At 33.1% G+C, this 13,510-nt stretch overlaps 2 protein-coding genes across 14 annotated transcripts in view; one reads left to right on the forward strand and one right to left on the reverse strand.

Moving 5' to 3' along the window:
• Nlg3 (Neuroligin 3) overlaps positions 1-13,510 on the reverse strand; it is a 613,493-nt gene that overhangs the window by 537,612 nt on the left and 62,371 nt on the right. The window lies entirely within an intron of this gene.
• LOC141452374 (neuroligin-4, Y-linked-like) overlaps positions 1-13,510 on the forward strand; it is a 232,185-nt gene that overhangs the window by 27,415 nt on the left and 191,260 nt on the right. For all 12 annotated transcript variants that reach the window (XM_074124418.1, XM_074124423.1, XM_074124422.1 and 9 more), the window contains one exon: positions 8,000-8,182. The gene's annotated coding sequence lies outside the window, so the exon portion shown is untranslated. The remainder of the gene's footprint in view (positions 1-7,999; positions 8,183-13,510) is intronic.

Raw genomic sequence — 13,510 nt, forward strand, 5'->3', positions numbered from 1 at the left:
ACCTTGGCTAACAGCTGTGATAAATGAAACTCTATAATGTTTCGATGTTTCTTATAATACTCATTAATAAATACATTTAGCCTCGAGGGACTGCAAATCAGGATTGCTTTGTATTTTTCTACACCATCTTGTGGGAATCGCTCCTTTTCAAATTGGTTCACTTTCTCTTTAACTAAGATTTTAATTAATTAAGAAAGTCAATTATTTTATAAATCAATGATTTCATAGTTTCTTTGTCAAATGAACAGGATGTCGGTGTTTGCATAATTCACATTAGATTAATGGAAGAACTTTATTTAGCTGAGATCTAGCGCTTCCGCAAATAAAGAAACAGTTGTAGCAAATTGCCTTACGCAAAATACTGGCCACTTCTGTTTGCAAAACTGAGTAATTTAGTGCTTGATGGGTTACTTCTCTAAGGAATAACTGCTCTGGACATCGTAACTTCTATTTAGGCTCGATTTCAGTATTACTGTTCCCTTCGTATCCTACTTAGCACAAGTTACTGGACCTCAGAACAAATAGTATAGTATAAGCTAAATGTTAAGTAACTGTTAATTAAGTTAACATTTTTGATTAATTCCGTTTTATATGCCGCTGGGGTCTTCTATAAATCTTAAATAAATGATTGTTTGTCTTCACTTATTTGGAGACAACCATGATTTCAAAACCAGCCATTTAAAAATTAATTACAAAAACTCTTACTTCAACAGAACAAGAATTTTGTAGACTAAAACGGATTGTCTTCTTTAGTGGACCATATTATTGAACCTTATTTAAGCGACTTTTCAAAATGTTTCTACCCTAAGAAGTCGTGGAAGACCTTCCACCCAAGGGAGATCTTCTTACTGGACTGCAATACAGAAAATTTCTCGTGCTTATACATTAGCTGACGTATATGCCTCTCTCACGTTGAGTTACTTAAAGAATCGAGAATTGGAGAATTTTTAATTTTTTTAAAGAATAAAATTCTAATCAGACGTATCTGAAGAGCTGTTAGAGGGAGCATGTGAAACAAAAGATTGACTGGACTTGCAGAATTAATCTACTATCTTAATAGAGTAAAGGCTGACTGGCTAGAGGGGAGCGGTCACCCTCTTGAGATTGCGCAATTAGATCACCATCATCTATTTGTCTCTCTAAAGGGATTGTCTCTTAGAATAAATTAAAGTCGCTATTTCTTCAGAAATCGTAAACAGCGAATTTTCTCATTTAAATGTCTTGTTTTGTTTTTAATTTAAATGGGTTCTGATGGACATTAGAAGTGTGAAAAGAATGGATGTTTTAGAAATTAGAGGAGTAGAATTGTGGAAGTAAAACTTATGACTCCGCTATTTAACTGCGCAGCTATAATATTTTATGTAAAGACTGAGCCTGACTACAACGTTAGAATGATAAAAGAACAAATGTGGAAATTGTGTGTAAGGATTTTACAATTTTTGTTGGAAGAAAGCCTTCTTTAACTTCGGCAGGTAGTTAGATATATTACCTTGAAGTGGATATTGTGACTCGCGGTTAGTAAAGGTATGAAGAAGCAAACATGAAAATCATTGATACTATTAGCATGATTGTAAAAGAATGGAAAGGCTCAACCCCAGGTCCTAGAAAAAGAACAGAAATTTGTGGGAAATCGGTTTTAGAGGTACACTGAAGTAACGTTTTAGAACTTAATGTGTGCTAGAAGTTTTGGCTCATACCGTCATTCTTAGACTTGTTTTGCAGCAAAATATTATTAGTAAAGCTGCACCTTTTTGCAGCATTCTGGATCCCACTACAATTGGATCACTTATTCTGAATTTAGTTACGTAATTAAAATAATATTTAAAAATTTGCAACAGCTGATGGAGGAGAGTTGCTTAGCGAAAACCTAAACAAAACTTATTGCAATCCCACTCATTTTTAAAACAGATTTATGTAAGCTTTTTTATTTTTATCATAGTGCTGTAAGAAAATCCTAGTGTTCTGATTATTTGCTAAAATAACATTTTGTTTAAAATTTTTTTCAAATTTTTCTTGTTGCTGTAAACAACCGGATATAATGACGTGTGGTTATAAAAGCAAACCAGAAGGGTTATAACCCTTAGACGAACGGCATGCCACAAGCCAACTTCAGTTTGTTTATTTTAGTTTTCTTAGACTTAGACTCTGTGTGTAATTAATTAGCTTCTTTTGATTTGCTAATCTATTTGTTTATAAAATTCTTTTTCTTTTCTACTTTGAGTAAAAAAAATGATTGCAATCATATCAATTTTCAAAATTGAATAGAATTTGAAGAAGTAGAATTTATTAAGGCTCAAAAACATGAAATAAATATTTTTAACGCAAGTTTTTTTGTATGAGGACAGAATATCTATTAAAAAAATATTGCAAAAGTTTAAACTTAGTATTTTGAGTTTATAGAACGGCGGTTTTTTCATACATATATTGTGCCTCCTCCAAAACCTGATGAAACACAGTCATGAAACACTTTGCCTAGATATTCCATGGAAGTACTCGGATACCTAGTTATTCCTTGTAAGTTCTTCAATAACTAGGTGTTCCTTGGAAGTTCTTGGATATCTAGATATTCTCTGGAAGTTCTTGGAGAAGTTGGAGGTTGTGAGAGGATTATTCCTTTCTGTAGCCAACTCCCTTCTCTCTCCAATGCGTCTCTAAATATTCTGAAGAAACTACTCTTTTCAGTAATCTAGGAAGAATATTTCCTCTAAAACATCTGGTGAAGACTGGGCTCTCCACCCATGCCACTCTCTAACGCTCCTCAGATGTTCTAAGCTAAGATGGCTCCGCCAGGTCAAAAGCCAACTAAGCACTCAAGATAGGGGTAAACTATAATCCCTCAGGTAGTCGTCGCATGCTTTCATCTTTTGGGAATTTTATTATTGGTGCCAAATTAATTTGTTGAAAGTGTTCTAAGAATAAACCACTTCAGGCAATCGTTCAGACTATCTAGATAAATCCTAAAGATCGGTGAGCCGGCAGATAGGGATGAAATTTCCCTAAAAAAAAGTCTTATCACTCCCATCCCTGAAAGTGGGTATGTCCTTCACTCCGCAACATTTATGTAGGTTTTTTTTGGGAAGATTAAACCCGCGTTAACTAGGGGGGGCCATTTATTCCGAGGGGAGCTATTTACTCCAAGACCATAAGTTTTTGTGATTAGTAAGCTCGTGTAATAAATATCCTCCCTCAAATATATTACAGGTGAATGGATCTTTTCAATAGACCTTGACAACAGATGCGTTACATTAATAATTATAATAACAGTTGCCTGAATAGAGAAACAATGTACTGAATAAGTCGCTGCATACATATCTATATATTACAAATGAATGCACAAATTGTTAATTTAACTTGACACTTTCTAACTTGTTTGTGAGTTTGAAAGAGCAGGTGTAATATTTAAGCGAATTGTGTTGAAAGTTTGTAGTGACATATTGTAATAACTTCTTCCTATGTTATCTGTAATATTAGTAGGTATCATGTTTTGGGGTAATCTCAAAGTATATCGCTAATTTAAACAACCAAACTTGAATGAGTAATTTGAGATCGTAAACTTGAGATAACCATTGATACTAGATCACAATTCTGTATTATTCAGATATTTCTCCATAATTTTTTATTAAAAACAATCACGAGTAAAAATTACCATTTTATCGGGTTTTTATCATACAGAAGCAATACCCGATTAGAAGCTATATAATAGAGTTTGGTTGAGAGGTACTATACTATACATGAGTCTCAATAGTGGGAGTCAATATTTTTGAATTACATAATTATAGACATGTTTACAAGAATCAAATGATAAAACACATTAATTCAGAGGAGGAGTTTTTGCTTAGTAGGCTAATCTTCTCTTTAATTTTCTAAGGCATGTTTTTTTAGTCACTACTAATATTTTAATCTCAATAGAGCACTCGGTTTACAGTAAAATTAGTGCAAATAACATTTTTAAAAATAATGTAAACAACTTTCAAGTAATATCAAAACCTTCAATTTTATTCATCTTTTTTATCATCTTCAAAGGGAAGTAACATTTTTCCTGGGATTTCTGTGATCTGACGAATCTCAGCTTACTTGATAGCTCACTTCAAGTACGAGTACAACCTGTAGGAGAAAGTGGCGTGTTAAAACAGTTGGCAAAACGCAGGCTGTGTCTATCTCATAAATTCTTACTCTTTCTAGTGAATAAACCAACCCACTAACCACCCAAACTTGCCCAAGGTGTTGACATTTGTGTTGGTAGAAAGGGGATGTCATTCTTGAAGGCTTCAAGCAGTGTATTGTTCTCTCTGTAACACGGAGGCAGGCAGCGTTTCCGGCAAAGATTAGAATTATTGTAGCTGTTAAACCTAAATTCAGTTGAACTTAAAGTGTAGTGAACCTTGAAGTGTAACTGGATTGAAAAGGGGATTGCAAAATTCTTAAATGGTACAATTTTACATCTATTGCCTTACTGTTCAAAAAAAGTGTTTAAATCGTGTCCAGAATCATATTGAAAAATCTTAAAATTTTCTGAATATGTATATAAATGCTGTTAGACCAAAAATTTCCCAGGGGTGCGCCTGGCAGTGGTCAGCGTGAACTTCGACATCGATGTGGCGTTTTTATACTCTATTCCCACATAATAAAGGTAATGATTCTTCTTAGCTCAATTACCCTTCCACCAAGGAGATAGGTAATGCAAGTTCTTTTCTGGTCCTTCAAAAATTTATTGGGTTTGAGTGGCAGTAAAAATTAAAAAGCCCAATAGGTGGTTCATGATACCACAAACTGAAATTTTGATAATAGATTTACGTAATTAGTTAATACAAACTAAAAAAGAGTTTCTATGTTTTGATGAAAGATAAACAATTTTAACTGGATGTTAATCCTTTATATTTCATTGTATCAAACTTGTACGGAACATAATATAAAGGTAGCCTTTTGTTAAAGTTTTCTCGTACCTTTTAGGAGGAAATAAAGTAAATTATTTTTGGTAGAGTGGAGAAAACTCACTACAGCCTTACGATGGCAAGATAAAAGGGGCACTTAAAAAATTGGGTGCCATCCATGTGAACAAGAGCAGAAACTGATGAAATAATGGTTGTTGGAGGAATGGCGTTCGGCACAGTCGTTGAGAGGCGGAGAAGGTGTGTGTATGTACCTTCGAGTAGAAGCAGTTTTGTTAGACCAGAAGTGAACAGTAAAAGGCATTTTCTCTGGCTCCAAGAGGAGAAAGCAGCGCCCACATAAATGCCTTGCTAATTTCTTCTTTCAGCCTAGCAAGCAGACAGACGTGCTCTCCTTCTACTATCCTCTCCACCCCTGTGCGCTAACTGCTCTCTGTGTGAAGCCGTTATGCTCACCATTTTGCGCACAGTGTAACGGCCCTCTCTCGACCAATATTCTCAACTCTGTGTAGTAGCCAACTACGTTTTCTCCTCTGAATGTATGCGTTCGTTTAGTCCCCTCTAATTTGAATACATTTGCTCTCTCTCATTCTGAATACTGTATTATAATAGTGCTACTGTAACTTAAAGAGTCTTAAGATGGAATAAGTAAAAACTTATACGATTCTTACGTATCCCATTCTTCAAGTATTTACTGTAATAATTTTGTAATTTACTATCTTATTAGAACGTTTTTGAATAATAAGTAATAAGGGATTATTTGCCTACTGTTCTGCTTTGCGTTAGTGGCGTGTGAACGTAGACCATTATAGCCTCGAGTCTGTTCAATTCTCAACTATTTCGGTCTCTTCACGCTAAAATTTTCCACTTCTGCCTTTCAATTGTGCCAATGTCATCTCGTAAGTATCCAAACATATCAATCACGAATACCACTGGACTTATTTTCTACTGAAAGGAATTTGTTACTTGCAACTTTGCGAACATGCTATTCTTGTCTCCTCCAGTCTGTGTCTATTCATGCCCATTTCTTGCCTAACATATTCGGAATTTCGAACAGTTTTGGTTTGTCCGTTTATTACAAATTATTATTCATTATTCATTTCCGGTTTTTCAAGTTGAGTGAGGGGTTCATAGTAATTTTCTTGTTGATATACGCTCCACGGTAAAGAACGACATCAAAGGCTGGAAGGAAAATTTGGTTGAATTAATGAGGAGGAGGAAGTAATTCGTCTAAACGTAATGGCAACGTATTGAATGTTTACCGTGGCTTAGATTAATTCTTCATATTTCCGACCGATTGAGATGACTGAATATTTGTGAAGGAGATAACCAGATCGGAATCCGAGTTGAAATAGCAGTATCACCTGCGTGGCTAGGAAGGATAGTTGTTTTTATTTGATGGGATGTCTACCGTGTGGACTGGGGAGGGGGTATAGGATTGAGCCTAAATGTCCCTTGAGGAATAATAGATTCTGCTTGACAAAGGAGAGAAGATCTAACGATTCTATCCAAAGTAACAGTCTGAGAAATAGACTATAGGATAAGATCATGAATAAAAAGAAAGAGCTATTCAGCTTCAAGAGCAGCCAAAGGTGCATATACCCATCCGATCGAAGACTACTTCAAATCTAAGAAACATCTGAAAATTATTCTCAGGAGTGATTACACATTGCGAAGCTATTTTATTACTTTACCAAAGATGGGTGGGTAATATACTAATAGGTTGGTTTAATTAAGGTGATGGTGGATTATTAAGTTTGTATATGTTATTATATATAATATATAAGAATATGTAAATATTCTTGCAATTAACTCCAACAAAAATGTTGAAAAAGCAATAATTGAAACATGTGTATAAAACTGCTTGTAATTTCAGAACCTCTTAAATTTTTAAATTATTCTTCAAGCTGTGATTATTAATTAAGAATATCAAACTTCCTCTGACTTATCCATACCTATTGTATTTCACCATAATGCTAATGAATATAACCTCAGCATAATGGTTGATCATCTTGTAATTCCGACAAACAAGTGTGCAATTAATATTCTTTATTTTGAATAACCTTTTACTCTTTGCTAGCGTTTTTCTGTTTCTATCCGTTACCCATTTGTGCAGATCCTGATTTACCGAAACATAGGTATTATTATACTATATTGTTTATTATATATAAATTCCATTTTGGGAAATTTTACCCAAATTAATCTAAAGAATAATAGATGGTGTATGAGAGGTTTTCAATCGTTTATAGACTCCTACGTAGTTACTAATTATCATCATGTAAATTGAGAAACATGTGCTCAAGTAATTATTTGCTTCATTAGTTTGAATTACTTGAGAAATGATTGATGAGGGCTTGGTAGTCAGCAGCTTTAATCATTGTCCGCCTAGAAGATGTGTGTGTCATCTTCATTCGCCCAGACTTGATCACATTCATTCTATACATAGTGCCTCGGTTTGATAGTATTAAACACTTGTAGTATGACATTTGTTATGCCATAAAATTGCCAGTATCTTAGGGTATCCAAATTTTAGCGTGTTTCTTTCAATACCAAATTCAATGCATTGCGAAATCTAAATACGTACTTGTAATAGTTGAAAAAGCTAATTTTAATTTAAACTGCTGCGAAAACCTAAATATGTTCATATATGAATCTCACTTATAAAACTGTTATTAAAAGCATTTCTATAATTCTAAATTTAATGCTGATCTAATAACGTTTTGAACAACTTGAAGGAAAAGACTACAGATTTTTTTTATATATAAATATAAATAAATTAATTTATATCTTCAGAGTTTTTTTTTAATTGTGGAAAATACTCTCTGCCCTTCAAAAATTAATTATAATTATGTTTAAATATATAATATATTGTTTTATTTATATTCTAATTTATTTAAAACATTTTTCTTGAAAAATGATTTGATGAGTTTTTTTGTGATGAGATGTGTGCTAAATTACTGGTAACTAGAGCTAGTTCTGGCTGAAGAAGAACTTGTAAGTGAACCCAGCTAGGTCTCTAACCCGCCGTCGAAAGCACATTTACCCCTATAGTTGTAATTGTAGAAAGAAAGTTGTGTAAGGTTTCTTACCAAATGTTTTTTTGTTTACAGGTAATGCGCCTGTTCAGTATTCTTTCAGTCTTTTCACAACTAACAGTTCATTCTATCAAAAGTCAGTGAATCTTAACGGCTGTTGAAAAGAAGGAACCTATGGACAACAGTCTTGTGGATTGCGAGTCATGATGCTGACTCCTCTCTCTTCAAGGAAACAATCATATAGCTAAGATAATAATAGTAAGTTTCAAGATGTTTTGCAAACCATGTCTTACGTATGTGACGTTGTAGTGATTTGTTCATGTCATACACAGATATTTTACCTTCTATATCCTTCCATATGAAGTGAGGATTGGTACAGAATGGTAGTGAAGGGGAGGACATAAAGGGAAGCAAAGTCAAATAGTGCAATACTAATATTAGATGTACTAATGCTTACTCTTATGTCAAATTAAAAGTTTTCAAAAAGTTGGTATAGCGGATCCCTCTATTAGATTTACAATTAATTATTTAGAAACCACAATCTGTGTAAGAGAGTGTAAAAAGTAATACTGTCAATTGAGCTGTTATTTTTGAAAGTGGTATAAGTTCATTTTTCCATTTATCGAGATATTTAAGGTTTTGCATTTGAATTAATTTAAAAATATTCGTTTAATCTATTCAAGTGATGTTATTAACACTATACACCTTTTAAGAAATAAGCAACAAGTTGTTTTAATTATAATTATTAGAAATGGACTTATTCCACTTTCAAAAAAAAAATGTTTGTGATAATATTTTATAGTCAAAATTCTTTTGTTGACTTTATAAAAAAAATCGTACTCCAATGAATGTATGATTATAAATATGGAAAGAATTTGTCTATAACTTACTGAAATTACCATTAACTCATTTTTTTTTTTTTTTAATTGGACTTATACCACTTTCAAAAATATCAGCTTAATTGTTATTTAAAGTGCTTGGATAATTAATTTCCACCAGTTTAATAAGTTCAAGCTTGTGTTTCTTTAGATACAAAATTATCTTTATATCTTATAATTTAAAAAAAATAGGGGTAAAAAAAAAAGTTCTAACAAATAATATGACTGAAGCTGAAGCTAATACAGCATTTCATTAAAAAATAGTCTTTCCTTTTTTTTCATAATAATTTACACAATTATATGGAAATTTTAGCCTGGAAAATAAGGTATTCTCATGGAAATGAAGATCCACTGAGGCTGACTCAGAATTTTAATGTTTTATCACTGAAGTAGCGTTTTATTCATGATTTTTGTTTACGTTCTCTTTCTCTTCTATAGTAAAAAAAAACGTAATCGTATTGATTATCGATTTTTAGTTTTCTACTCAAATATCAGTTTTGAGGCCCTCTGAATCAAAAAAAGTGCTTTTTATTACCTGGCCCGTAACTGTCTGCCTGTCACTGGGTGAGTAAGTATCCACCTTAACTCAAAAACGAAATATCCTATGTTATTAAGCTGAATTCCATATTTTATTTAGTTGCTCTCCCAGGGGATGGGAATATAAAATTTTGGTCAAAATCAGACATCCAGGGTACTAACTACTATTAAATTTCAGTTTTATAAGTTTTCTCAAAAACTACCCGTACGATTTACTTTAAAACTTGGTATGCGTGTCGTACAGAGGTAACCTTTCAAGATTAAGTTCGATTAAGGGCAACTTTGGGAGAGGGGAGTGTTTATGGCATCCCTCTAAAGTGCTATACATTGGATACACATTCATTCACACACATCAGTTTAATAAACTACACTATTCCGCTCTCAGAAGACCAAAAAAAACGGATATTTTCTGAGAAAAGTCAAATTGAAGGTCTCCTCGATTACAATACCATCTCCAAGTATTAGAGAAAAGTTGATTTTTTCTTAATTTTAAATGATCAAGTTGTTTTCATCTAATTATAAAGGGCGGCTAGTGTATTTGTTTTTCTACTTTTTAAAAGTTATAGATAATGAGAAAGGATTCTTCGAAATTTTGGAAATTCTACTTTTGAATGCCTTTAGTAATGAAGTTCCATCTCACGTCTATGTTTCATACATTTTTTTTATAATTGAGTTCAATTTATAAGTTTTTTTTCTTTTTTATTATTTACTGCCCAGAATTTTTGAAATTAAATGACTTTTTAACGAAAGTGGAGAAAATAATTTAATGTTTAAATTACGTGAATGAAAATACTAAAGTTATTGTCAGAAGGTATTTTGTCTGGTTCTTTTATTACAGAAGGATGGAATACTTCAACTAAACATTCCCCTCTAAAACTTAGCCAATTAATTTTCTCTCCGCTGGCGTAATATGGGTTGGGAACGATTTCTTTAGCAAACTCTATCGTCATACAACTTCAGATTTAAATGAATTATTTTCGTTGCATACATGTATATTACTTTATTATTAGTTTGTGATATAAGTTTCCCACTAACTTCAGGAATGATTAAGTTACTCTTTTTCTCTTAAAGGAAGAATTACAGTTCAACGATATTTGGTTTTTATTGGTGAAAAAATGTGCCTTTTCACAATTTTCTCTTTTTGCGGTTCTTGAGTTCTTATGATTTGAAAATTGCCAGGTAACAAAGAGTCGTACCATATAAGAATTCTTAAAAAAATTATAGATATTAAATATGCGATCCTATCTGGTATTAAGGACTTTCGTTTTAAACTAAAGAATAGATCGCATAACACGGCTAACTGCTTCTCACTGAGTTAAACTTTAAATTCAGAATTGATTTCCTAGGACTTCATGACTGATTTCTGAATTTAGAATTCGCTATTGCTGAATTTTAACAGCCTTATTGATGGTTTTATCCAAAATGAAGACTAGATAATCGTTTGAGGAATGAACTGATTTTAAAAAATACTTCTTTTTTTTTTTTACCACTTTCCCTTTAATTGCTGCTTTGAAATGACAACCAAATACAATATACAGGGTGACCAGAGTTATATGCACCACCCACTTTTTTTTCTAAACGGCGGGAAATTTCGAGAAAATAAAAACGTATTTAATCATTTCTAGTCTAGTTTATTTTCAGTGATTGACCCATTTTTTTAAACCCCTGTATCTCGAGATACAACATCCAACTTTCGTTTTTCAAATGAAACGTTATATTTTTTTTTGCATATTTTTATAGTATTTGAGTTCATAAAAGAACAAAAAAATTTTTTTTGAAATCGGTTAGGTTTTTCAAAAGTTATAGTAATTTAAAATATAAAAAACAAATTTCAGTTTATGGTCAAAATTACGTTATTTTTTTTTAAAGAATCTGTTCAAACTGGGCACAATCAAGGGATAGGCAAGCCAAAACTCTGGACTCCCACGCTTTGCTTGTAGCAGCACTTATGGTGGCGAAGTCAAGATCTAGGCAGGCTAGAGTTATTCGACGTTTGAGATCATCGACTGAAGCCACGGGATTAAGGTTACTGTACACTTTATTTTTTAGATATCCCCACAAAAAATAGTCCATTGGGGTTAAGTCCAGAGATCGAGGTGGCCTTTGGATGGGACAATGAGTCCCTAAGTACTTTTCATGGAAATTTCTGTCCAGGTAACCTCGAACCACTCTCGCATTATGTGCCGGGCAACCATCTTATTGAAAATACAAATCTAGCCAACGTTATAGATAAACATCTTCAAGCAGAACTGGCAAAATGTCTCTTAAAAAAAAGTTAGATACCTTTCACCAGTTAAGTTCTCTCCGTAGAAGTATGGGCCGATTAGTTGATTTCCTAAAACTCCACTCCATCCGTTTGTAGAAAAAACAACCTGAACGTCGAATAACTCTAGCCTGCCTAGATCTTGACTTCGCCCCCATAAGTGCTGCTACAAGCAAAGCGTGGGAGTCCAGAGTTTTGGCTTGCCTATCCCTTGATTGTGCCCAGTTTGAACAGATTCTTTAAAAAAAATAACGTAATTTTGACCATAAACTGAAATTTATTTTTCATATTTTAAATTGCTATAACTTTTGTAAAACTTAACCGATTTCAAAATTTTTTTTGGTTTTTTTTTAGGAGCTCAAATACTATAAAAATATGCAAAAATAAATATAACGTTCCATTTGAAAAACAAAAGTTGTATGTTGTATCTCGAGATACAGGGGTTTAAAAAAATGGATCAATCACTGAAAATAAACTGGACTAAAAATGATTAAATACGTGTTTTTTATTTTTTCGAAATTTCCCGCCGTTAAAAAAAAAGTGGGTGTAGCATATAACTCTGGTCACCCTGTATATCTCACAGTGACCTATGACTCAAAACGTCCAAAAAGACTTACTTTACTCCAACTTCTGCTAACTTCATAACAATTTCTGCTAACTCAGAGAAAAATTAACAGAAAAGGAATAGCGCACTTGGCCTAAACGCGTCCGATAATATGAGCTGTCTAGTTGACAGTATTTACAGTTTATCCGGAACTTTGATGCTAGAAGTACATTAAAATAAATCTTAACAGTCTTAAATCCTAACCTTGTCAAAATAATAAAACAGTTTTTGAACAACAAAAATCTTTTCTTTAGGGAGATATTTAAACTAGACCAAACTTAGTAAAATAATCTAGGTTTCAACTTTTATTAATTGCGTTCTTTTCCTAAATATCACTACCGCTTACCCATTACCCTTATTTTTAACATAAAGTTTGCTCGGTAGTAAAAACAAGTTTTAAGCTACAAAATTTTATTTGACATAAAAAAAATACTTCCACTAGAACTAACAATAAGTGAGGAAATGGTTTAATATAAATTAAAATTTAGCCCGAGTTATTTATTTATAGTCCCAACTAAGATTTCTTTATTTGGCGAATTCTTCCATACTTTATTAATGTAAGAGATAGAAGAAAACGGGCCGACTTTGAGGGGAACACCTTCACGTTTGCAGGCAGAACGGTAGAGTTGGAACAAATTCTCCACATACCAAGTCCAGTTGGCACACAATATTTCTAGACTGGAAGAACAATATGGTGGTCCGTGACGCATATTGTAAAGCGAAGCTGACTCACACTGGCAGTTGTGGGTGGTGTTTATGAAAGGTAGAAGGAACTTCTTGGTAGTGTGGTTGTCTATTTTAAAGGTAAGTGCGTGGAGGCGGCTGCGGGTAGCTGAAAATGCCTGCTCTCTGGGCGAGTGTGTAGAAGAGAATATGGTCGATGTAGGGATGGAGTAAGTCGGAGGAAAGTCATTGTTTCTCTGACGATATTGCATGTCGTGCGTGAGCGTCTGTATGCAACAACTACACTGCTTTCTAATTTGGTAGAATTCCCTTCTTTCTTTCAATTCTTCCATCAAATAATCAATAGTACTTGAAAATAAAAATTGAATTTCTATGGCATAATATTGCAACAGTTGTTTCATTGTAATATTCTTTAGAATAAATTGATACCAAATTAACTCAGAGCAGGAGAAAAGTTATTAGATTATTCTAATGTTTATTCCCCAAAAAATTTCATTTTTCATTAAATATATCTTTAATTTAGATATATTCCATTTAATATTAAATGCGCTGCATGTGTGGTTATCGGCGCCCGGAGCTTTTACAGTGCACTGCCGGCCTTCGCACAGTGTTCTCTAGTT

This window comes from Rhodnius prolixus, unplaced genomic scaffold, assembly GCF_049639745.1.
Source record: "Rhodnius prolixus isolate KJV_2025 unplaced genomic scaffold, Rpr scaffold_3, whole genome shotgun sequence".
NCBI classification, from domain to species: Eukaryota; Metazoa; Arthropoda; class Insecta; order Hemiptera; family Reduviidae; genus Rhodnius; species Rhodnius prolixus.